This window comes from Anolis sagrei, chromosome 3, assembly GCF_037176765.1.
Source record: "Anolis sagrei isolate rAnoSag1 chromosome 3, rAnoSag1.mat, whole genome shotgun sequence".
Lineage (NCBI taxonomy): Eukaryota > Metazoa > Chordata > Lepidosauria > Squamata > Dactyloidae > Anolis > Anolis sagrei.
Genome location: NC_090023.1, coordinates 159882085 through 159909040, shown reverse-complemented (window position 1 = coordinate 159909040; position 26956 = coordinate 159882085). Strand labels below are relative to the sequence as shown.

At 40.3% G+C, this 26956-nt stretch overlaps 1 protein-coding gene across 1 annotated transcript in view; it reads left to right on the top strand.

Annotated features, from left to right (window-relative positions):
- Positions 1–8725: 8725 nt before the first annotated feature.
- BMPR1A (bone morphogenetic protein receptor type 1A) overlaps positions 8726–26956 on the top strand; it is a 72090-nt gene continuing 53859 nt past the window's right edge. The window contains exon 1 of the mRNA XM_060768983.2: positions 8726–9018. The gene's annotated coding sequence lies outside the window, so the exon portion shown is untranslated. The remainder of the gene's footprint in view (positions 9019–26956) is intronic.

Below are 26956 nucleotides of genomic sequence, written 5' to 3'. Positions count from 1 at the left end.
GAAGAAAAAATGTAAGAAGACAGCATTAGCAGATTTGAGAGATTTCTAGGATTTAAAAAAACACGTGAGTGGGTCCCTGCAATAGCTGGAAGAAGTAACAAGAAACCTTTGTATGCATGTGTGTGCAAAATACTGTCTGAAATCCTGAACACAAGCAATCTACACTGAAACATTTTCTTGGAAATTCCACGTATATTATATACTAGCTGTACTTGCCACGCGTTGCTGTGGCCAACCTTCCCTCCCTCTTTCTCTCCTTCCTTCCCTCTTTCCTTCCTTTCCTCTTTTTCTTTCCCTATCTCTCTTCTTTCTTCCATCTCTACCTGTTTCTTTCCTCTCTTTCTTTGCTCTTTGGTTACATCCTTCCTTCCCTATCTTTCGTTCCTTCTCTCCTTCCTTCCCTCTCTTTTTCCTTTCACTTTTTTTATTTCCTCCTCTCTTTCCTTGCTTCTCTATCTTTCTTTCTTTCCTTCTTTCCCTCTCTGCTTCTCTCCTTCCTTCCTTCCTTTCTTTCTTCCTTCCCTTTCCCTCCTTCTCTCGTTACTTCTTGACTGTCTCTTCCATTTAATATTGTATTTACATTTTACATAGAAAGAAGGAAAGGAATACAGAAGGAAGGAGGGATAGGAAGGAAAAGAAAGAAGGAGGGACAGGAAGGGAGGGAAGAAGGAAGGAAGGAGGAAGGAAGGAGGGAAAGAAAGGAGGGGGGTGAAGAAAGGAGGGAGGGAAGGAAATGAAGGGGAAGGAAATGAAGAAAAGGAAAGAAGGAGGAAAGGGAGGGAGGGAGGAAAAGAAGGAAAGGAAGAAGGAAAGAGGGACAGGAAGGAAGGGAAGGAGGGAAAGAAGGAAAGGAAAGAAAGAGAGGAAGGAAGGAAGGAAGGAAGGAAGGAAGGAAGGAAGGAAGGAAGGGGAGGAAAGAAGGGAAGGGAGAGAGAGAAGGAAGGTCCTTCATTCAAGCACCGTGGGCCTTCCTCACCTCCTCCTCCTCCCCTTCTTCCTTGTGTGGAGGCTCTGTTGCTGCTGCTGGCACTCATCCGCCCTTTCCTCTTCCAACAGGGAAAGGAGGAGGAGACTGCTCTCCTGACATAGGAGGGGAAGAGAAGGGCTGCAGGCGGCAAGCCTCCACCTCCACTCCACTCGCTTGTGTGTGTGTGTAGCTGTGCACATGCGCCTGGCTTTAACGGCCAGCTGTTTCCCCGTGAGGAGGGGGCATGGCCATGGGACTCTGTAGACATGCAGTTTCTCCTTTGTGGACATGCAGTTTAGAAGTCCTTTCTGCTTTTTGTTTTCGTTGTTTTTTTAGTGGAGAACATACATTGGGTTGTTAGTGACATAGTGTCCAAATTTGGTGTCAATTGCCCCAGTGGTTTCTGAGTTCTGCGAATAGCACAAACGAACATTACATTTGTATTTATATAGACTAATTCAGAGTAGTCGCTTCAGTGGAACCCGTCTAAGTTGTATGTTTTGGGGAAGATTGTTTAGTTTCTTGAAATGGTGGGATGTTTTGTAACAGAAACCAAACAACCATGGGAGAGGACTGAACAAACAGTAACTCTTTCCACATTGCCTACAGATCTATTTCCTTCACTACATAGCAAGATCCTTCTGAAACTGAGCTTTCAAAAGCAGTGTGTGATATAGTATGGAGGGGCATCAAACTCTTCTAAAACAAAAACAAGAAAACCTGGGCATAGTATCAGGCAAATATCTATATATATAAAAATGGAAAGGGCGTCCAACGGGACAGCAAAACTCAATCCCCCCCCCCAACGAAAATTTACCAAATTTCCCATGCACATACCTCAACCCACAAGGTATGCACAAATCTCATCAAAATAGCAAACAACATTTCACCAAACCCACAATTTTGAAAACAAAGGGAGCATGCGCAGAAGCGCCCCGGCGTGAGTCTCCCGCCACGTGCACATTGCCGGCCAACGCTCCCTCGCCGCAAACCACACCCCCTCCCTTCACCGCCCCGCCCCTACCCTCCCTGACTCAATTCTTTCCCTCCTCCACCTCCTCCTCCACTGCCCACCACGCCCCCTCCACAGAAGCCACGCCCCCTCCCTTCACCGCCCTGCCCTTTCCCTCCCTGACTCAATCCTTCCCTCCTCCCCCTCTGCCGCCCACGCCCTCCGCCCAACCCACGCCCCCTCCCTTCGCCACCCCGCTCCTTCCCGCCCAGACTCAATCCTTGCCTCCTCCCACGCGCCCTCCGTGGAAGTCACGCCCCCTTCCTTCGCCGCCCCACCCCTTCCTGCACTTCTGCTCCTTCGCCTGTCAGTCTTGCTCCCAGCATTTCTGGCGGCACAGCCATAACAACCGAGGCCTCGCCAAGTGACGCAGTGGTTTAGCCTCCTAGGCAGCGGGCCCAATCAAGGAAGAGGAAAAACATTGAAGGAAGGAAGGAAACAGAGAAGGAAAAATAGAAGCAAAGAGCGAAGGAAGGAAGGAAAGAGGTAGAGAAGGAAGAAAAGAGAGAAAGAGGAAAAGAAGAGGAATAGAAAGAAATGGGTAGAGAAAGAAGGAAGGAGAGAAGGAAAGAAAAGGAAGGAAAGAGGCGCAAAGGAAGAAGAGAAAGAGAGGGGAAGGAAGGAAAGACAAAAGGAAGAATGGAAACAAAAACCAAACAAAAGAAGGAAGGAAAGAGGCAGAGAAGGAAGAAAGAGAAAGGGAAGGAAAAGAAAAAAAGGAAGAAGGAAAGAGGAAGAGAAGGAAGGAAGGAGAGAAGGAAAGAGGAGCAAAGGAAGAAGAGAAAGAAAGAGAAAGAGGGGGAAGGAAGGAAAGACAAAAGGAAGAATGGAAACAAAAACCAAACGAAGGAAGGAAGGAAAGAGGCAGAGAAGGAAGAAAGAGAAAGGAAAGGAAAAGAAAAAGGAAGAAGGAAAGAGGGAGAGAAGGAAGGAAGGAGAGAAGGAAAGGAGAAAAGGGAATGAGGGAAAGAAGGAGAGAAAGAGGGAGGTAAGGTGGGCCACAGCAACGCGTGGCAGGGAAAGCTAGTTAATTCTAATATTCAAACACATAAAGTGTTGGAAAGATATGCAGAAATGTCACTACAAACTTCATAGTATGCTGTGTTTTTAAAAATACTGAGTCCACCCACTGGCATCTGGGAATGTGCTCAAATGCCAATGCACAATTTTTCTGTATAAAACAAAAATATTCAGGCATTTCCTCTTATTAACCCAAATTCTTCTGTTTTCTTTTTTTAAAGTGAGATTTAGCAGGTACACAGAAACATGTCCGATACAGCTAACAGTATATGTTAGATGTTTCTCTTGGTAGGCAACAGCTTATTTCGTACCTAAAAATAACCGGTTTTATAACACGTTGTTAAATAGAAAGGATTTTTTGTGATAAACAAAAGCACTTATTAATGTAAAAATAAGAAACTTTTGGAACCAGTTTTAGACTCTGTGGCAACCACTGGAACAAACATAGGCACGGACCACACCAAAAGCCCATAGTCCTATTAATGATTAAGTTTGCTTGAAACATATATATATATTCTTATGCCAGTAACATATTGAGTTGCTTAAGGGACTTTTCAAAAGACTGCTTTTCACATTGCTGACTTGGAAATTACACAATGTTCCCATTATATGGTCTAATGTTATCTTCCATGTTAATACAGAAAATTACAAGTGGCATTCTTCACTGCCAAATGAATGACACTTGGAACAGGATGCCTAGATTCAAATGTAACCTCAGGGTCATCCTGCTCTAAGCTTGGGCACATCTGGCCATGATCCTCCCTGCATACACAAAATTGATACCATTGTTCTGTTCACTCTGCAGCTTAGTTTGCTTTTATTTTGCTGTATTCATTTTCAGGCTTCTTTTACCTTCATTAGATCCTCTCTTTTTAGGAAAAATATGGCACAAGGGGAACTTTTTATTATCAAGAATTCAAATGAGCAACTTTTAAAAAAAAGACTTGCACCTTTACTTATTTAGGCGATCCCTCGTTTTCCGAGGATGATTGTCTTCCAGTATTCTTGTGGGTCCGTATGGGGATGTGGAGCCCTATTCTTGCTCTGCATCTTCTTCCGCAGTGAGGGCAATGGTTTCCAGGTGGAAGGTGGTCTCGGTCGGGGTTGGCTTGACGTGCCTTCCTCTTGGGATTTATAGTTCACCTACAATCAAAGAGCATTCTGAACCCCACCAATGATGGAATTGAACCAAACTTAGCACACAGGGCTCCCATGACCAACAGAAAAAACTGGAAGGGTTTGGTGGGCACTGACCTTGAGTTTGGGAATTGTAGTTCACCCACCTCGAGATAGCACTGTGGACTCAAACAATGATAGATCTGGACCAAACTTGGCACGAATATTCCATATGCCCAAATATGAACACAGATGGAGATTAAGGGAAATAGACCTTGACATTTCAGAGTTGTAGTTGCTGGGATTTATAGTTCATCTAAAATTAAAGAGCATTCTGAATCCCACAAACGACAGAATTGGGACTAATTTCCCACACAGAACCCCCATGAGCAACAGAAAATACTTAAGGCCATCCAGTCCAACTCTCTTCACCAGGGCAAGAAAATGTAATCAGAGCCCTCCTGACAAAGAGCCATCCAGTCATAAATATAGATAGATAGATATGATTCTCTTTCACACACACAGATATAGTATCATAGATTTGAAAGAGACCCTTAAAGAAGGACTATGATATGTTGCTATTCCAGAGTAGGCAAACCAGACACTCTCCACATCAACACTGACAAAGAAACAACAAGAAATACTGTTTACTCACAAGCATAAAGGAATTACATATATTAGAAACCAACACTTTCTCATTACTTTATTTTCCAGATCACCAGACTGGGCCACAGCAACGCGTGTCAGGGGACAGCTAGTACAAAAATGCAACGTTTGTTTGTGGGATTAACATAACTCAAAAACCACTGGAAGAATTGACACCAAATTTTATACACACACAAAACACATATACACAGATTGGGCCACAGCAACGCGTGGCAGGGGACGGCTAGTTTAAAATATTTTTATCCCTTTTTTCTTTCTTTACATCCTTTAAAACAACCGGGCATGACATAGTTATACAATAATACCACCGGGCAACAAAACCAGTGGAGATGTTAGTCACTAAGATGATGAATGTGAAGTGTTTTGGACACAAAGAGCTTGTACTGCTCTTGAGCCATGAGCTCTCCTCTTCTATTCTGAAGCAATGGCAGTTCTTTCTAAATGCCAGCTTCCAGTATTGGAACTGGAGGGTGGTAGGCTGGAAGGCGAACAATACAGGCCACTGTTTCCCTCTGAAGCTTCACAGAAGGCCAGCTGCCAATTTCAAGCATCTTCAATGCTTTTCCCATCCACTTGTCCTTCACAAACTGCTTGGCGAAGAGGGCACCGTGCCATGAGAAACTGCTGCGATATCCCAATAACATCTTAGTCAGCTGTCAAGGAAAAGACAAGTACATTGGCACAATGCAGGAGTCTCTTTATAGTAGATTTCACAGGCAATGCAACTCGTTTTTCACATTACTAAGCAAAACCCTTCCTTCATTTTTCCTCATGCTGACTGGGACATTTCCATAGGCTGTCAGGTTTTTATATGAATGTGCTGAGGACAATGTGAAAATGCAGTTTTCACAAAGTATTTTTAAGACAGAACAGACTTGATTTTTTAATTTAAAAAAACCCTAATATATTTACCGAACTGCTGTGTGTTTTTTTTAAAAAAAAAGTTGTCATTTTAAATTGTCCTGACCCATTCCTTTTCCATGCCCTAAAAATTAGATATTATTATTATTATTATTATTATTATTATTTACAGCTTTTATATTCCACCCTTCTCACCCTGCAGGGGACTCAGGGCGGATTACAGTATACACATATATGGCAAACATTCAATGCCAATTTTTGACATACAAACATATACAGACATACACAGAGGCTATTTAACTTTTTCTGGCCACCAGGGGAGCTGTCGCTTTCATCGTCCATCTGCGACACTGATGAAGCACTTCCGCATTCCCCGCATGCTTCCCCGCTGGAATGCTTTGCTGGAGTCTTCTTTATGGCCTCATAAATCAGTTAATTTAGCCTCCCCACACTTTAAGGTGGTACCTTATTTTCCTACTTGACAGATGCAACAGTTGCAAAGGTCGACAACAGGCTACACACAATTGGTTGGAAACCCACTCCAACCCTTCGAACTCATGACCTTTTTGGTCAGAGTGATCTTAATGCAGCTGACACTCAGCCAGCTGCACCACAATCCCGGTGCAGATATGAAGAGCAGGCAAGATCTTTTCTTTTAATATTTATGTGTTGTCGGGTAATTCCATGCTTATGTTGCTGTTATTTTTTGTTCATGTTGTGACTCTGTATATTTTGATCTTGTTGCTTGGAAACTGCCCCGAGTCTCCCGAGAGAGACAGAGCGGTATATAAATAAAGTTTATTGTTATTATTATTATTATTATCATCATCATCATCATCAGTTTTAAACATATCATTCCTAAACAAAAAGAAATATGCTGTCCACTCCTGCTTATCTCCAGTTCACCATTATAACTCACTCTTTCTTACCTAATGGACCAGGAATGGTACTTTGGATTGTTGTAGGTTTTTTTCAGGCTATATGGCCATGTTTTAGAGTCATTTTCTCCTGACGTTTCGCCTGCATCTATGGCAAGCATCCTCAGAGGTAGTGAGGTCTCTTGAAATTAGGAAAATGGAATGACCAGGGTGGGGCAAAGAACTCTTGCCTGTTGGAGCTAGGTGTGAATGTTTCCACTGACCACAGGTTAACCCCCTGTGCCGGCAGGACCGAAGACCGACAGGTCGCAGGTTCGAATCTGGGAAGAGGCAGATGAGCTCCCTCTATCAGCTCCAGCTCCTCATGCGGAGACATGAGAGAAGCCTCCCACAAGGATGATAAAAACATCATAATCATCCGGGTGTCCCCTGGGCAATGTCCTTGCAGACGGCCAATTCTCTCACACCAGGAGTTACTCCTGACACACACACACAAAATTATTATTATTATTATTATTAGTCCCAGCATACATGGTGCTATTCTCCCAATATCAGGAGCCACATGGGTTGCCCATTCCTGTAGCAAATAAATACAACTTGGTATCCTGGGCTGCTCACTTCCCCTTATGGAACTTCCACACAGCCATATAACCCACAATATCTGCTTTGAAATCAGGGGCCTTGCACACAGCCATTTAACCCAGAATATCAAGGCAGATAGAATCAAAGAGTTGGAAGAGACCTCATGGGCCATCCAGTCCAACCCCCTGCCAAGAAGCAGGAATATTGCATTCAAAGCACCCCTGACAGATGGCCATCCAGAAAACAAGCTTGCTCCCTCCTCCCTGTGGCTTCCTCTCACATATTTATACATGGCTATCATATCTCCGCTCAACCTTCTCTTCTTCAAGCTAAACATGCCCAGCTCCTTAAACCGCTCCTGCTTATATGGCACCACAATTCAAGAGAGATATTGACAAGCTGGAATGTGTCCAGAGGAGGGCCACTAAAATGATCAAGGGTCTGGAGAACAAGCCCTATGAGGAGCGGCTTAAGGAGCTGGGCATGTTTAGCCTGAAGAAGAGAAGGCTGAGAGGAGATATGATTTGTTGTTGTTCATTCGTTCAGTCGTCTCCGACTCTTCGTGACCTCATGGACCAGCCCACGCCAGAGCTCCCTGTCGGCCGTCACCACCCCCAGCTCCTTCAAGGTCAGTCCAGTCACCTCAAGGATGCCATCCATCCATCTTGCCCTTGGTTGGCCCCTCTTCCTTTTACCTTCCACTTTCCCCAGCATATGATAGCCAGCCATGTATAAATATGTGAGAGGAAGCCACAGGGAGGAGGGAGTAAGCTTGTTTTCTGCTTCCTTGGAGACTAGGATGCAGAACAATGGCTTCAAACTACAAGAGAGGAGATTCCATCTGAACATGAGGAAGAACTTCCTGACTGTGAGAGCCGTTCAGCAGTGGAACTCTCTGCCCCGGAGTGTGGTGGAGGCTCCTTCTTTGGAAGCTTTTAAACAGAGGCTGGATGGCCATCTGTCAGGGGTGATTTGAATGCAATATTCCTGCTTCTTGGCAGGGGGTTGGACTGGATGGCCCATGAGGTCTCTTCCAGCTCTTTGATTCTATGATTCTATCGCCAAAACTTCCCAAGGTCGGAAATGGCGGGGAAGCTCCGCCTCGCTTTCCCCGAAGGCGCCTCCTTCGGGAATCTCCGCCACCACTTCGGCACCCCTTTCTCCTCTCTTTGGGAAAGGTGTATCCCAATGCGCCTGCGCCAAGTTGGCCTGTGCGGGGAGCTGGGGGCCTCACTTTAAAGCCGACCCCTTCCGAACTTATTCGGCTACTTCCGTAGAGAGGCGGGAAGGCAGCCAAATAACACCTTAGGGACTTTAAAAAGAGAGAGCACGGGGGATGGGGAAGGACAGACGCAGGCACGCGCGGAGGGGGGGGGGGAGGTAGAGTCCGCGCGCCTCGCACTTTCCTCCCCAGCCAATCATGGCATGCTTCACGACTAGCAGTGATTGGAATAATTCGAGTGAGTGAGAGAGAGAGCGTTCCAAACGTTGCTCCCCCCTCCTGCCGTACTCCTCAAGCACGCAAGAGAGAGAGCGCGAGGGAGTGTGTGCGCGCGCGCGACGTTTTCCCTCCGCGTCTTCCTGCGCAGGCGCGTGCCCAGACACATCTACACAGAGGCACACGCGCGCGCGCGCGCGCTCACGCTCTGACGAGGGAGGGGGGACGGCGGCGCTGGCGTCGAGAGGCGGCTGTGGTAAAGGCTGTGGTAAAGGCGGAGAGGCCTGCGCTGTCTCCTCACAGTTTTCTCCCTCGTCTTCGTGGGCCGCCTTCGCCTTCGTCGTGTAGAGAAGCCGAGGAAGGTCCCCACCGGGCCAGGCCCTCAGCCGAGGGGACGCGGTTTACCTCAGACCTGCTTCTCTCTCTCTCTCTGTCTCTCTCCTTCCGCACAAAGGAGGATGAAGGCCCCCCGGCACGGGTGAGTGAGGCAAAGGCGGGGAGCTAATGGCGGCGGGAAGGAGTCCCTTCTCTTCCCTTCCGAAAATATTCCCTCCTCCTTTAAGGCCTGGCTTGAATTGCGTTCGTTTTTGCCTTTTAAGAAGCAAGAGACTTAGTCGCCGTCTCCAGACTAAGAGTAGGCGAGGCCTGGCCGGGAGCTCTATGGAAAGACCCACTCGCACACATAGGCCCCTTCCACACAGCTGAATACAATCGCACATTATCCGATTTGAACTGGAATATATAGCAGTGTGGACTTGGGACCCTTCCACACAGCTATAACCCAGACTATCGAGGCAGAAAAAGCCCACAATATCTGCTTTGAATATCTGAGTCCACACTGCCAGTTCGAAGCAGATCTTGTGAGATTTTGGGTTGTTGTAACGATTTATGCCAATGATCCTCGAACTTTTTAAATAGAGGGCCAGGTCACAGTCCCTCAAACTGTTGGAGGGCCAGATTTTTTATTTTTTTTAATAATAATAATAATAATAATAATTATATCTGCAGCATGGTGTAGATCAGTGTTTCTTAACCTTCCTAATGCCACGACCCATTAATACAGTTCCTCATGTTGTGGTGACCCCCAACCATAACACAGAAATGCTGGACCACACCGATAACCACCATGTCAGACTACACAGAGAAGCCATTGAAATCCACAACCAGGTGGACAATTTCAACAGAAAGGAAGAGACCATGAAAATGAACAAAATCCGGCTACCAGTATTAAAAAACTCTAAAATTACAACAGCAAAACAACAGAGAGGAAACAACCAGGCACATCTTAACACCTCTCAGCAAGAGATTTTCCCAGGCTCAGGCAGGCCTTCAAATGCTAATGAAGGTGATCAGTTGAAACATTCACACCTAGCTCCAACAGACAAGAGTTCTTTGCCCCACCCCAGCCATTCCACAGATATATAAACCCATTGTCCTAATTCCAACAGACCTCACTACCTCTGAGGATGCTTGTCATAGATGCAGGCGAAATGTCAGGAGAAATGCCTCTAGAACATGGCTCTATAGCCCGAAAAAACCCACAAGAACCTAGTGATTCCAGCCATGAAAGCCTTCGACAATACATTATTTTGTTGCTACTTTATAACTGTAATTTTGCTGCTGTAATGAATTGTAATGTAAATATCCGATATGCAGGATGTATTTTCATTCACTGGACCAAATTTGGCAGAAATACCCAATACACCCAAATTTGAATACTGGTGGGGTTGAGGGAGATTGATTTTATCATTTGGGAGTTGTAGTTGCTGGGATATATTAGGGTTCACCTACAATCAAAGAGCATTCTGAACTCCCCCAATGATGGAATTGGACCCAACGTGGCACACAGAAATCCCATGACCAACAGAAAATACTGGAATGGTTTTGGAATTGTAGTTCACATACATCCAGAGAATACTGTGGACTCAAACAATGATCGATCTGGACCAAACTTAGCATGAATGCTCAATATACCCAAATGTGAACACTGGTGGAGATTGGGGAAAATAGACCTTGACATTTGGTAGTTGTAGTTTCTGGGATTTATAGTTCACCTACATTCAAAGAGCATTTTCAACCACACCAACGATAGAATTGGCCCAAACATTCCACACAGAACCCCCATGACTAACAGAAAATACTGTGTTTTTTGATGGTCTTTGGCGACCCCTCTGACACCACCTCGCGACCCCCCCCCCAGGGGTCCCAGGTTGAGAACCACTGGTGTAGATATTATTGTATCTGCAGCATGAGCCAGATTATAATTTGAATATGCACACATTTTATGTGTAGTGCAAAAAACCCCTTAAAAACAATACAATAATTAAAATGAAGAACAGTTTTAACAAATATAAACTAATTAGTATTTCAATGGGAAGTGTGGCCTGCTTTTGGCTGATGAGATAGGATTGTTGTTGTTGTTGTTGTTGTTGTTGTTGTTGTTGTGTGCTTTCAAGTCGTTTCAGATTTAGGTTCAACCTGAGTGAGGGCCGGGTAAATGACCTTGGAGGGCCGTATCTGGCCCCCGGGCCTTAGTTTGAGGACCCCTGGTTTATGCGATCTGAAGAGAAACCGGAATATGCCTTGCCTTGTATTCATATATGGTTTTACTGTATGTATACTGTATGTATGGCCAAGTGTATGTTTTGCATGTTTTGATACGGTCAAAATTGACTAATCAATAAAGAATTGTTGTTGTTGTTGTTGGTTGTTGTAGGTTTTTTCTCCTGACGTTTCGCCTGCATCTATGGCAAGCATTCTCAGAGGTAGTGAGGTCTGTTGGAACTAGGAAAATCTATATAAATAAAAATGTAATGTTCATTTGTGGGATTAACAGAACTCAAAAACCACTGGACGAATTGACACCAAATCTGGACACAAGACAAAACCTAACAACCCAATGTATGTTCTTCACTCAAAAAGAATTGATTTTGTCATTTGGGAGTTGTAGTTGCTGGGATTTATAGTTCACCTACAATCAAAGAGCATTCTGAACCCCATCAACGATGGAATTGAACCAAACTTGGCACACAGAACTTCCATGACCAACAGAAAATACTGGAAGGGTTTGGTGAGCAGTGTCCTTTGGTTTTGGAGTTGTAGTTCACCTACATCCAGAGATCACTGTGGACTCAAACAATGATGGATTTGGACCAAACTACACAAATACTCAATATGCCCAAATGTGAACACTGGTGGAGTTGGGGGAACATAGAATCTTGACATTTGGGAGTTGTAGTGACTGGGATTTATAGTTCAAAGAGCATTCTGAACCTCACCAATGATAGAATTGGGCCAAACCTCCCACACAAAACCCCCATGTCGGCCACAGCAACACGTGGCAGGGGACGGCTAGTGGGTTTATATATCAGTGGAATGACCAGGTTGGGACAAAGGACTCTTTTCTGTTGGAGCTAGGTGTGAATGTTTCAACTGACCACCTTGATTAGCATTTGATGGCCTGGCAGTGCCCGGGGCAATCTTTTGTTGACAGGTGATTAGATGTGCCCGATTGTTTCCCCTCTGTTGTTTTGCTGTTGCAATTTTAGAGTTTTTCAAGATTGTGAGATTTTATTCGGCAGTGTGGAAGGGGCCTCAGATAACATAATTCAAAACAGATATTGTGGGATTTTCTGCCTTGATAGTCTGGGTTATATGGCTGTCTGGAAGGACCCGTAGACATTACACTCCTTGGCTGAAGCAAGTCAGGAGCTGTTGGGTTTGGGGGGGGGGGGGGGAGTATACCTGCTCTTTTGCACACGCTCCCATTAAAATAAACACACCTCACCGCGCTGCAGCTTGACTTCCTCACAAACCGAGGCAGGATGGGTCTGGCACAGGCTTATTTTGGGAGGGAAGGGCGAAGAAGATAGGAATGGACTTTCCCCGAAGATCCAAGGCCCCTTCCACCAAACTGTATAAAATCCACGTTGAGTTGGATTATATGGCAGTGTGGATTCATTAATCCAGTTCAAAACTGGTATTACCAGAACTCCTTCCACAGAGCTGGATTATATGGCAGTGTGGACTAAGATAACCCAGTTCAAAGCACATATTGTGGAGTTTTCTCCGTTGATATTCTGGGATATATGACTGAGTGAAAGGGCTCCTAGACAGTTCAGTTCCAGGCTGTTTGGCCTTTTGTACGAATCTGTCCTGGTCCTGAAATCTTCAAGAGAGGCCCTTCTCTCTGCTCAGCTGGTGGGCCTTCTCTGGCCCCTTCCACACAGCTGAATAAAATCCCACATTATCTGCTTTGAACTGGGTTATATCACAGTGTGGACTCAGATAACTCAGTTCAAAGCAGATATTGTGGATTATCTGCCTTGATATATTTATTTTATTTATTTACAGTATTTGTATACCGCTTTTCTCACTCCAAGGGGGACTCAAAGCGGTATACACATAAGTAATGGCAAAATTCAATGCCATATACTGGGTTATATGGCTGTGGAAGGGCCCTTGGTGGCCGAGACTCTGGGACTCGCTGTCCAAGGAAGCCAAAATAGACCCCTCCCTGCAGTTCTTCCAGTGGCAGGCTGAAACCTTTTTTTTCAAACATGCATTTAAAGATGAAGGTGTTTACGATCTAGTCACGGGATGCTATGGTTTTATATACTCTCCATATAGAGAGAAAAGGAGGGATATAAATAAACATAAACATAATAATAATAATCTGCCATATAATATTCTGGGTTATATGACTGTGTGGAAGTGCCCTGAGAATTCAGCCTTCCTCACCTTTTCACGTGTCTCCCACCTTCGCCTACAAACACGCTCTTGCTCTTACTGCCCCAAATTTGTTGGGGTGAACTCACCCCAATGTACTTCCTTGCAAGGAGGAATTGCCATAGCCAGTTTCCATTTAGTTGACTGCATTGGGATGCTGCTTCTCTTAGGGTTTTTGCTTCTTTTAAAAGGGATTGGGAGGAGTTAGTGATTCCAGAGCAAATCAAGGTGGCAGCCCTCTACAAATCCTTATACCAAAAGTAGTCTTTCATGCCCCCTCTCTCCTCCTTTTAAGCCTTTTGGTTAGTTTTGCCCATAGTTGCCTTCCTGGACTAAATACATCTGAGGAAGCTTACTTAGTCTAGGGATCCTTCCACACCGCCATATAACCCAGAATATAAAGGCAGATAATCCACAATATCTGCTTGAACTGGATTGTCTTGAGTGCCCTTCCAGACAGGCCCTATATCCAGTATCTGATCCCAGGTTTTCTGTTTCTCCCAGATATCTGGCAGTGGGGACTCTTATAATCCACTTTAAAGTAGAAAACCTGGGATCAGATCCTGGGATATACAACCTGTCTGGAAGGGTCCTGAGTCCACACTGCCATATAATCCAGTTCAATATGGATTTTATACAGCTTTGTGGAAATGGCCTTAGTCTAGGAAAGCTTCTATCTCTCAGAAGGTCTCTAAGGTGCTACATAATGGTAATAGTACAGTATTTATGCAGGGGAAAGGCTGTCCTTGGCTATATTACTTTTTAATTAACAAAATTATTTCATATCCTTTCTACAACACCCACCAAAGTAACCAATAAACTTGAAAGACATCGAAAGCTGCTACAATTAAGCTACAGCATTGTGTAATGCACAATATGTGCTACTTTTCTCTAGTGCATCAATTAAAAAAAAGGATTGGGTATAATTCAGGAGCAGTAGTAATGCACTCTGTGCAGAATTAACTTTTGAGAGGAGATCGCAGGGTCTAGTTTCCCATAAATCTATTTATAAATGGACTGCAAGTATTGATGTGAATCAAAATAGGTTTTATAATCGTAGCTTTGGATGGTCTAGTATTGTGATTCAACTGTCATTTTTCCTTAGATGTGATTAATTAGCTTGGGTGGTGTCTGAGATTTATCAGTAATTAGCTGTAATGAAAATGATTTGATCATTGTAACCCAGTGTTGTACCCATCATTGTATGGAAGAAAATGTATGTTAACTCATTTCCATATAAGGAACATTATCTTGTACAAAAATAAAGTAGTGGGATTGCTATTGTGTATCAGTTGTGTTTTCTACCTTAGTAGAAGAATCATGGACAACTAACCTTATGGAATATTGTAGTGGAAGAATAATGCAAAGCCAACCTTATGGAATGTTGTAGCTGGTCAACCTGTAGAATGGGTGTCAAACATGAATTAAGTGGGAAGATGTGTTACACTTTGGCAGTAGTAGGAGGAGCCTATGCCTTGCTGGTATTTCTAAGCACTCCTGTTTCTCCTGTTACGAAGTCCATGGTCAGTAGACTCAGTTCCCAAAGGAAGCCTCAAAACGTACTAAAGTGGAACTGTAGCTTGGGATATTTGGTTTGTTCTCAAAGTTTGCAGTTGTTCTTGACGTTTTTATTTTGCCCTTTTGCTATACGCAGTATAATTTCATGAGAAATATTCTTCTAGTTTGCAAGTCATACTTATGAGATGTTTAACAGGTGTATTTTATATTCAAAATGCATGACCTGACTTGCAGATGGTACACTGTAGTTTAGAATCTGTGAACAGGCATTGTATTAGAAGTCTTGATCTTGGTCTTCAATGTATTATAGGATTTAGAAAGCAACATAGAGAGTGAATACAAGTATATTGATTGAATGTGGGTCCTTTATTTTCTGCCCCAAACCAAACATACAAAGCATTTTCTTAGAAAAGATTTGAGTTTTTCAAGAAAAAATGTCTATCTCCAATTATATATAGACTGTCACACACAAATGACATTGGAATATGAGTATTCTCCACAATTCTTAATTTGTTACCTGGAGATTTCCAGTTTAGCTAAATTCCTCTCGGTAAGCGTATTAGGATCAGGCATGATTTAATGCTAGACAGATAATAACTTGTCTTCCCTGAAATTAGACTCTTCTTTATTCAAGTGTACAATGAACATTCCTTATTCTGAAATCCAGAAGAGTCCATATAGGTGACTGAGATGGTAACACCTTTACAAAGTACACAGACTTTGTTTCCTGCAAAAATCTCATTCAGCCGATGTGTAAAAGATATATATGAAACATAAATATATTTAGACTTATGTCTCATTTCCAAGATATCTCATTATGTACACATATGAAAATATAGGTACTCCAAAATAAATAAATAATCCAAAACAGTTCTGATTCCAAGATTTTGGATATTGAACTTGTGTTGCATTTAATTTTTAATGAGCTTTTTTTAATGTAATTTCATTACAGAAAAATTTATCACAATTGTGTCTAAGCTAGAGTCGTGTGGGACTATATTTATTACTAAACTTATTTATTACTAAACTTTCGCAGCCAAGGTTTTTGTATGTGATGGTTGCTTCAGCTAGGTACATCTGAAACATATTGTGTTGATATACGAGACTCAAAATCCATCCTTGATTTTCTCCTGAACAGCATTTTTGTATAATTTCCTGATAACTTCTAACTAAAACCCACTAAGCCTAGAATTTGCCCTGTTAGGGCTTTGATTTATCCTACATAACCACCAGATTGGCTGTCCTGTCCATGTTGGTGCTCATGTATTCAAAACATTATCTATACAAGAGGCACAGAGAATTGAATTAGTAGACTTGGGAGAATCTTCAGAAGAGTTTTCAAAAGGGTTGTTTTGAGAAAGAAAGAAAAAGGAAAGCTCTAAAGGCGGAAGTGGAAGATGCTTGAAAAGCCAAATTAAGATTAAACATTGTCAGTAAGTGCAGATTCTGGTGAACTAGTGGAAGAAAATTATGATGAATTGATGGCAGTGAAGTATTCTCCAAGAAGACTGAAGATGGTGGACAAGAAGGGCATGTGATATTGAATACCTATTAGTTTCACTCTTTCTGTTAGTTTATCACCATGAAAATTGAGTTCTTACATTAAGTGACATTGAATATTACTCTCTTTTTTAAAAAAAGTCAGTAAGTTTCTTTTGACTAAAGGAAGATTGAAGAACAAAACTAAGAAACCTTGAGAGCGAAACATTTTCTGAAGGAGTTTCTGCATAGTAGCATTGGACTTAAGTGATAAATTCTGAAGTTGCAGGTTTTACTGAAAGCAAGATAAATATTGGGCAAAACCAATCATAAAAAGTTATAGCTATCTTGAGCCCTACAAAAAGAAGATGAAAGGGACATGTTTTTGAGGGCCATCCTCAGATTAGGTAAATTTGCCAGAGTTTTAGGTAGAAATGAATTTTACTTGGAAAGAAGATAAATCGTCGTCAATAAATAACTGGTATCAGAACATGTTTGATTTGTAAGATGCCATAAAACAGAAGTGAATATACTAATCTTTACATTTAATCTAGGGGTGCATAAATTGTGGACAAATAGATTAACAGTTATATATTTCAATATTATTATTTCATTCTAACACTATCTCTTCTTACCTTCATCTGATGTTCATGATTTAAGGAGGATTGTTAAAGCTACTGTAGAATATGAGTAAAAGTACTTTATTCTTTACTTTTTTTCTGCAAATTTAATTAAAAGTAAGCCTTACTGTGTTCAGTAAGGTTTACTTCTCTGGGAATTTACCTACTGTATTCCTACTCTGCGGGTTGGGTGGAATTAGGGGGATATGAGTATTAAAGGACGTTTTAGTACATTTATTGTATTTTAATTTACAGTTATTTATTTAATTGTTTTATAACTTTTGTATTGCTCTTTTTAAACTTGTCTAGCATGGATTGTTAGCTGTCTTGAGTCCCCACAGGGAGAAAGGTGGGGTAATAATAATAATAATCATAGATAATAATTACTACTGATTTCAGCAAGGCATACTTCCAAGAGGGTAAACACAGGATTGTGATGCCTTAGAAACTGGCATTTGAAATACAAAGTAGAAAAGCAGTTTTACCAAGCTATATTTCCCTGCATTTGAATAATTTCAAAAACCATTATTAAAGTATATTGTAGCTATTCACTGCACCACATCTTTCCTGTTTTGTGTATGCATCAATTGTTCTCAAGTGAGACAGATATATATAGGATGTAACAGTAACAAACATGGCAAGCTGCTTTTTCTGCCTTATCTCCCTGTATCACAACATACAGCATATTCTTCTTAAATTGTTAGTGGATTCATGATGTATTACTATCATCTTAATGTGTTACAAAATTTGTAGACATTACAGAACTTGTACATATTAATGTATTACAATATTTGCACATGCCTTCTAACATCCAGTTAGATTGATTTAGCAGCAAATCAGAGGTAACTACATGCCATAGATGAGTATTATAGTACATCACTTGAACTTTTTAGCTTCTGAAAGCCTTGTCTTGCCTCTACCAACTGAAGTGTTAATGTACAAGCTGCACATTATGAAGATTGTTGATTTGGTAAGGGTAGGGTTTCTGCATGTGTGATTGGGCAAGAAGCTACACACTTTTCTTTTAAATGACTTTTATTTAATTATATTCTAATATTAACAAAAATGCAAGAAAACTACAGATATCTGGTACTTTAACCTGTGAAATAATTTGTCTATCTCATTTGTTTCACAACTCTTTGTGTTTTATAAGTTCCGTTTAAACTTCCCGCTCCTATTTTATCTCATCATAGTCTGTTAATTGTTTTTATTCAGAATATGTGGCCTGCCCATTGTCATCTCTATCGTGCTTGTGTCTATTAGAATTTTATTTTATTATTACTATTATTATTTTAATGTCATTTTGATAATGTTGTTGTTGTATGATGTATATGCTTTGATTTTATTGCTGTATTATGTTGTCTGGGCTTGGCCCATGTAAGCCGCTCTGAGTCCCCATCGGGGAGATGGTGGTGGGGTAGAAATAAAGTTTATTATTTTATTATATTATTTCGCAATTTGAAAGGATTTATCAACCCTGTAACATTGCTGGGGTTAATTTGGTTTCTTTACTTGCCCTTGGATAGCATTTTGGCTTGGGAGTTGTGGATAATGCTGGGTTTTTGGGAGTTGTAAATAATTCTTAGAACAAGAGCTGTTTGCAGAATGCCATGCTCTGAAATAATTTGGCTAGTCTTATGCTTTTGTGTATGTGTGTGTGTGTCAGGAGCGATTTGAGAAATTGCAAGTTGCTTCTTGTGTGTGAGAATTGGCAGTCTGCAAGGACGCTGCCAAGAGGATGCCCGGATGTTTTACCATCCTTATGGAAGGCTTGTCTTATGGGGAGCTGGAGTTGACAGAGGGAGCTCATCCGTGCGCTCTCCAGATTCGAACCTCCGACCTGTCACTCCTGCCAGCACAAGGGTTTAACCTATTGTGCCACCGGTCTTATGCTGAAGTCTATATTTACTCTCTATATGTATTTATTGTTGACCATTTCCACAACTTTATAGTAACATGAAGTTTTCCAAAGCCTTCAGAAAGGAAGCTTGAGAAGATAGCTGCCTCTGCAGTATTCTTCCTCTCCTTATAGTCAGAGGTTTATGGAGGAGTGGGCAACACTTTTTCTGGATTTTGCAGTGAGCCAACACATTGTGCTGCACTCCCTTCGCCAAGATGCCCTTTATTGATGTTAATTACTGGATAGGTTAAAGCTTTAGATGTTACTGCAAGATGAAGGATAGAGAGGGCAAGGTGGACTGAGTAGAAAAAAAGCTGGCAGAATGAAAAGGAGAAACAAAAGGTGAGTGACTTTATAGTGAAGCTGGAATAAGGGAAAGGAGAGTATAGTTACCAAGGTAAGCTATAGGGAGAATGATAACTTGGAGAGATGTAAGGTGAAGAGAGATGCTGATGGGAGGAGGGTGCTGTTACATGGAGGAAAAAAAGTGGTAATTGAGAAGTAAGATTTTGGAGATTTATCAGGACTACTAGATGACAATTGAATAGGCAGAGTGGGGCCTATGTAGTATATATGTAGAGAAAAGAACATATATACTCAAAGTGGAAGAGAAAAAGAAGGGAAACTGTGTGTGGGGAGGGGAGGGGGGTTCCACACACTTAAGACAGCGCTTTTGAAATCATGACTGATTGCTATAATCCCCAGTAATGTTTTTGGTGTGGTATATAGCTTTCTTTACTATGGCTATACAGACATATGTGACCAAATTTGCAGGTTATATTCCAGGAGTGTGTGGGGAGAAGACTCTTTCAAAAAGATTAATATGCAAGCCTTGTCAAATGGTTGTGCCTCATCTATTTGTTTACTATTTATTCTAGGCATGGCATGGTGGCATAGCTCACAATGATTGGGTTTAGCTTTGGCTTGCAAGAGCTACCATTCCTTTTCAATTGATCAGTTAAACCCTTTTCTCTTTCTCCAACAGTTTTTAATATCCTGCCTAACCAATGTGCCAAATTTAAATGAAAACAGTCATGGTCCAAAATAACAGTGTTTTTGCTTGCTGCTGTAATGACAGCATTGGTCCCAGTCAGGTCTTTTAGGGATACTATTTCATAACTGAGGTGCCACAGCAGAGAATGTCCTCTCCCATATCCTCCACATTATGTGGCTCGCCAATTTGGACTGCTGCTCTTCTGAATTCTAGGCAGTATAACCAGTAATGCAGATAACTATGTTTGGCAGTCCAGCTGCATTTTAAATATTCCCTGTTTTGCTTTATATAATTAAAACACTTGTGCTCCAGAAAAATAATAGCTCTATTGAATAGCTTTAAAAGTAATATTTAATGAGTTACAATGTATACCTCTACTGTATAACTAAAAAAAATAACATTTAATGAGTTACCGTGTATAGCAGTGCTAGAAAACACAGTACCCCTCAAACAGAAGGGATTTTCAAGGGGAAAATGTCTGGATTCCTTACAGAATAGAAACAACCATGGTTGTGGCATGACCTAGAGAATTTCCAAAGAGATCTCTGTCATGTGATAGAAATTTCGGGGTCCTTTTTTTGGAGATTCAGGTGCACTTCCCATTTCTTGGAATTCATAACAGTGAAATTAAATGATACACAATTTAGAAAACCAAGATGAGCATCTATCCCTTTCAACAAGAAGGTAAACTATTAAACTCAATTTGTCATATGGAATTCTTGAAAAAATATAATTTGAACAGGCATTATAGCGGCAGAACTAGGGTGTTGGATTGAAATATGTGTCTGTGACTTTTCTGAATCATGTGAGTCTTACGTTCATACACTTCTTCATTCTAGCAAATTAATCAACAAAAGTTACTCGTTCACAGAGTTTCTATTTAAGCAACTTCTCCTGCTTATGTTTACAGCTGTTGGACACTTGTGTCTTGAAATAAATAATACGAAACAGCTATGGTAAAGCTGCCCAGTATGAATATTTAGAGAGAATTCTTCTTACTCCTCATACACAGTCAGGAAGGTTATCTCTAAGCCTGGTATGGTTTGTTGTTTCTTTCTCCCACTTGCCAGAAATTACAGTACTGGATTGTTGTTGTTTTTATGGTCATTATAGTGTGTGTTGTGATATTCTAGGATTATCCTAGTGTTTTAAAAGTAGGAAGGCATTCCATAACATGCAGTGATGTATTGTTCCATTTCACAATCTTTGCTGCAAAAACTGAAAGATTATACAATATATCTTTAGGTCAAATGATCACTTGTACAACCGTTTTCATTGTATTGATATGGAACACATATGAAGATTTCATTAAGATCTAGTGGGAAAATAAATTATGCGAACAGGTTCTAATAAAATACTCTTTAACCATTGTCATAAGTTGTTTTGTTGTGATGGATTTATTAAACTTTGTTTGTTGTATGTTCATTCATTATTAGAAATAGTTCTGTTAATAAATGTGTGCACTAATACTGAACAATATAATATGTACTGAGATCCAAGCAGATATTTAATCCCCAAACGTGTTATAGTATTGCATAACATATAGCAATATGCATGGGATCATTAACATGGTGCATAATAAAAGCAGCATGTCGCCTCTAAAGTCTAGACTGATTAGTAATCTTTTCCACAGTGTGCCAACAGAGTTTTTCAGACAAACTATAATTGTCAGAATAGAACTGTGAATAACTTTATGCAAAAAGAGGGTGATTCCACAAAAGCAGCTTAATAAGCCAAGATATGAATAACCCCTTTCGCTCTGAGGAAGCAGACAAATCAGGAAGTTATTTATTAACAATGGTTTCCCCGGTCAGACAAATGGGAAGCTGTAAACTTTCTTGGCTGTTGCTCGCCAAAGAGAGGAATGAAGGGGCAGCATTTATAACTAAAAAACTCTTTGATAGTATGACATTAAGCCAAGATAGGAACATCCAGACAAAGTCAGTATATTTGATATCACTCAATATTACTTTTAACAGTCTATTTGTTTCTAGATGAATACATACAATTTATCATGTTCTTTTGTGTTAAAATCATACATTATTTCAAATAAAGTTATTTTAAACTTAGTTTTTAAATTTTAAAGGATCTAAAATCTTTACTCTGTACTTTTACTTATCTCCTGTAGTTATCATGGTCTTATAGTGTTTTTAAATATATAATTGTATAAGGGGATGGAGAAATCGGTCAATTAGGGTTTGGACTGGATGGCCCTTGTGGTCTCTTCCAACTCTGTGATTCTGCCCAGTTTAAGCATTAGTCGATGAAACAAATGAAATTCAAATAAATTTGAAAACATTATCTTATAAATATAATTTTCGTATGAAATATAGTTTGTACGTCTTTTAATACACTCGAACCAATAATTTAGTTAGAATATTTAGAAATTGCAAAAACTAGTGGATTTTTAAAATACTGAACTGCATATCCATTCTGAATATGTGGCTCATGCTGTTTTGTATTAAAATTCGTAAATATTTAAGTATTTGTCATTGAGGGTACATTAGGTCTAAGTGAAAAGGACTGGGAACATGTGTTGTTCCTGTAGTCAACCTTTAGTTCCCAATCCAATTTCAAGGCCTCCACATTTTTCATTCCCTACTATTGTAGGATATGATTGAAACATATGAATCATAGAAGAGCATGCTAAATCAATTTAAGGGTTCATCTATTCCAGTATCCTGCTTCTAAGAATGGCCAGCTTAGGTCCATTAGGTGATCAGTAGGTAGGATATGACGGCTACAGATGTATTAACACATTGCAAGTAAGACTGTAATTAGCAGAAACAAACCCTAAACCTTTTAAAACTTATTTTGAAACCAAACTGGCTATGAAAAGTCAAACACACATTCTAGATTTTAGGAGAGCTGACTTCAGGAAATTTAAGGAAATAAGGAGCGTGATTCCATGGACAGGAATACTAAAAGAGAAGCCAGCTAATGATGAATGGGTATTTCTTAACAGTGAGATACTGAAGGCACAGTTGCAAACAGTGCCAGCAAGGAGAAAAACAGGGGAAGTGTAAAACAACCAGAATGGATGCCCAAAGAACTTTTAGCTGAGCTAAGATTTAAAAGAGGCATGTACAAGAAAGAGGAGAAATCACCAAAGAGGAATTCAAACAAATAACCAACAGGTGTAGGGAAAGGTTCATAAGGCTAAGGCACAAAATGAGCTCAGGCTTGCAAGAGAGATTAAAAACCAATAAGAAGGGGTTCTTTGATTATGTCAGTAGAAAAAGGAAGCAAAAGGAAATGCTACGGCCTCTGTGTGGAGAAAGTGGTGAAATGCTAACGGGATAAGGATAAAGCAGACCTGTTCAACACTTTCTTTGCCTCAGTCTTTTCCCAAAAGGAGCTTGGTGTTCAACCTGAGCAAAATGGAATGGACAAGGTAATAGGGAAAATGTGAGTAAAAATAAGTAGTCCAGGAGTACCGGGCTACTCAAAACGAATTAAAGTCTCCAGAGCCAGATGAACTACATCCAAGAAGGAACTAGCAGAAGACATTTCAGAACTGCTGGTAATAATCTTTGAGAATCCGTGGAGAACAGGAGAAGTCCCAGCAGACTGGAGGAGAGCAAAAGTTGTCCCTATCTTCAAGAAGGGAAAAAAGAGGACCCAAACAATTACCATCCAGTTAGCCTGACATCAGTATCAGGGAAGATTCTGGAGCAGATAATTAAGGAGACAGGCTGCAGTCACTTAGAAAGGAATGCTGTGATTACTAAAAGTCAATATGGATTTCTCAAAAGCAAGTTATGTCAGACTAATCTTATCTCTTTTTTCAACAGAGTTATAGGCTTGGTAGATATAGGGAATGCTGTGGATGTAGCATATTTTGATTTCAGTAAGCCTTTGACAGAGTCCCCAATGACCTTCTTGCAAGAAAACTAGTCAAATGTGGGCTTAGCAATGCTACTGTTAGGTGGATCTGTAATTGGTTTTGTGACCAAACCCAAAGGGTGCTCACCAATGGGTCCACTTCATCCTGGAAAGGAGTGCCACAGGGTTCTGTCCTGGGCTCAGTATGGTTCAACATCTTTATTAATGACTTGGATGAAGGTTTAGAGGGCATGCTTATCAAGTTTGCAGATGACACTAAATTAGGAGGGATAGCTAATACTCCCGAGAACAGGATCAGAATTCAAAATGAGCGTAATAGAGATCTCAACCAAATCTAACAAAATGAATTTCAACAAGGAGAAATGTAAGATAAACACTACACTTAGGCAGAAAAAAATGAAATGCAAAGATACAGGATGGGTGATGCTTTGCTCGACAACAGTCTTTGTGAAAAAGATCTTGGAGTCTTTGTGGACAACAACTTGAACATGAGCCAACAGCAGTTTAAAAACCAATAGGATTTTGGGCTGCATCAAAAAGGCATATAGTACCTAGATCAAGGGAAGTCATGGTGCATTTGTATTCTTCTTAGGTTAAACCTTACCTGGAATACTATGTCCAGTTCTGGGCACCACAGTTTAAAAGAGAGATCAACAAGCTGGAAGGTGTCCAGAGGAGACCATACCCTACGAGAGCCTTAAAGAACTGTGTATGTTTAGCCTGCAGAAGAGAAGGTTGAGAGGAGACATGATAGCCATGTATTATTTTATTTATGTATACCCCATTTTATCTCTCCTGAAGGAGACTCAAAGTTGTGTAACATGAAAGCATCAGCATACAATTTAAAATATACAAATATACAAACATTAAAACAGAATTAAATATAAACAGTATTTAAAAATCACAGTTATAATCCATTAAAACATATTCACAGTTAAAAACCACTGCACCCCTGACATGTTCTTAAAATTATAATCACAAAATAACATCATTGTACTAAATAAAAAAGAATCTAGCAGCATAATTTAATGTGCAGAATTTGTTGTTCCCAGTCCCTTTTTTCAATACTGGAATGGGGAAAAGGATGCATCTGAACAATATACAAATATACTATGTCAAAGCGTCTCTTAATGACAAGTATCTAAACAATTTCTTAAAAGAAACTACATCAAACAGGAGATTCTAGTGGAAAAATCAGTATTGCTACACTGTGTGAGAAACATTTTCAGTATAACATTTTTTTCATAAGAGATTAGTCAATATGTGCAACAAATACACATTCTATAACGATCACTATAGATTTTATTTTGTTGTAGACTTTTCTAACACTGGGACATCTTAAGCTTTCCAATAGTACAAGCATTTTTCACTTGAGGTTTATATTATTCACTTGAGGTGTGCATGTATAAATATGTGAAAGGGTGCCATAAGGAAGAGGGAGCACGCTTGTTTTCTGCTGCCCTGGAGACTATGACTTGGTGCAACGAGTTCAAATTACAAGAAAGGAGATGCTGTCTGAACATTAGGAAGAACTTCCTGACTGTATGAGTTGTTCAACAGTGGAGCTCTCTGCCTCCGAGAGTGGTGAATGCTCCTTCTTGGAGGCTTTTAAACAAAGTTTGGGTGGACATATGTCAGGGGTACTTTGATTGTGCTTTCCTGCATGAACTAGATGGCCTATAGGATCTCTTCCAACTCTATTATTCTATGATTCTATGATGTCACAACACAGTTTTGCTACATCATATCTCTTTTTATTTATTGATGGACAAATTACCAAAAGAAAAAAAACCAAACCCATAGTAAAGGAGCATTTTTATCACATTAGAAGATTCATATCATCTACAATTTGAAATTTTAACCTATAGATTATTTTTAAAAAACCCAAAGATTTCTTTATAAAAAACTAAAAGCAAATGCTTCAGAAGTAGCAGAAATCTTTCTATCACTCAACATAGTCAACCCATTGAAGAAATCTCGAACCATTTAGACATTTTTCATTTAAGTTGCCACTAAAAAAGCATGAAAAAGATATAAATTGATCCTCGCTTGCATCTATAGAAACACAAGAGCATACTGAAGATCAACCAAGTTCTGTGATCCTGTGAAGGGAAGAGCTGAGAAAACCTTGTTGATGTAGCCTGTGGCCAATCACAACTCAGGGAGTGATGTGGGGATAGGGAGGATACAAAACTGAGGCTTGTCTCTGACAAAATGCAGCTGGAGGGAGATTGCAGAGAGATATGGAAAAGGTGGTATAAAGATAGGTAAAAGCTATATGAAGAATTGGACATTCAGCCAGGTCAAAGAACTGAGTAGGATATTCAGAAGCTGTAAATAATTAAATAGTTCAGGGGCCAATGCCTAATTGTATTTTAATAAAATGATGTTCTTTTTTACAACTGTGTCTGCTGTTTTCTAAAGTTTTGGCAGAGTCTGGTCACACTGTAATGCAGGGACTAACTCTTCAGGTTGTTGTTACTGTTTTAAAAATAGTTGATTAAAGATTACTTAAACCTAAAATAGAGACTTATTCAAGAAATTGGGCAAATCCTATTAACCTCCTTGTTTGTTTTTCACACGGGCTTATTACTCCACAAGTACTCTTAATTTAAACCCTGTAAGCATTGATAGCTTTGAAACCAGAATTGCATCCTGCAGAAATGTTACTATTGTAGTTTGGTTTTTACATGCATGAATGGGCTTTTCTAATAAGGCTTAATCCCATGTTAGTACATGCCTTTACTTCAAATTGCCCATTTTATACTATCACTTCTCCAACTCACACTTTAACATGTATATTGCATTGAGACATTTTCTGACAGAATAAATATAAACAAAAACAGACAGACAGTAACTTGATGAATATCAAAGAACAGATGTGTGACACTGTTTAATAAAAATCAACTAGAAAGAGAATCAAAATGTGGAATTCAACATCTGCTTAGCAGCTGTGGAGTCTATCCATTTGCAAATGTAAGATGTGGCATATTTTTATTTCTTTAGATTTCCATCCCATTTTGAAAGCATGCAGTTATATGAATTTTCATTCATTTCTTGCCTTACCTTTCCACTTTCAAGGCTCAATTGCCATCAATCATTCTGGACTCTACCTGTCCTGGTATAGTTATTAATTTTCATTCTCCAACATTTGTGATACTCAAGAAACAAGAATCTACCCATTCCAATGGTTATGATCTACAATTTCAGAATGTGTTTTCCCCCATCAAAGCCAGCCATCAGAGTACTAATATTATACACATCCAAAGACGCCTTTAAGATTCTGTTTGAATCTTGTCCTTACACTTAACCCCTTCATTACTTTTTAATG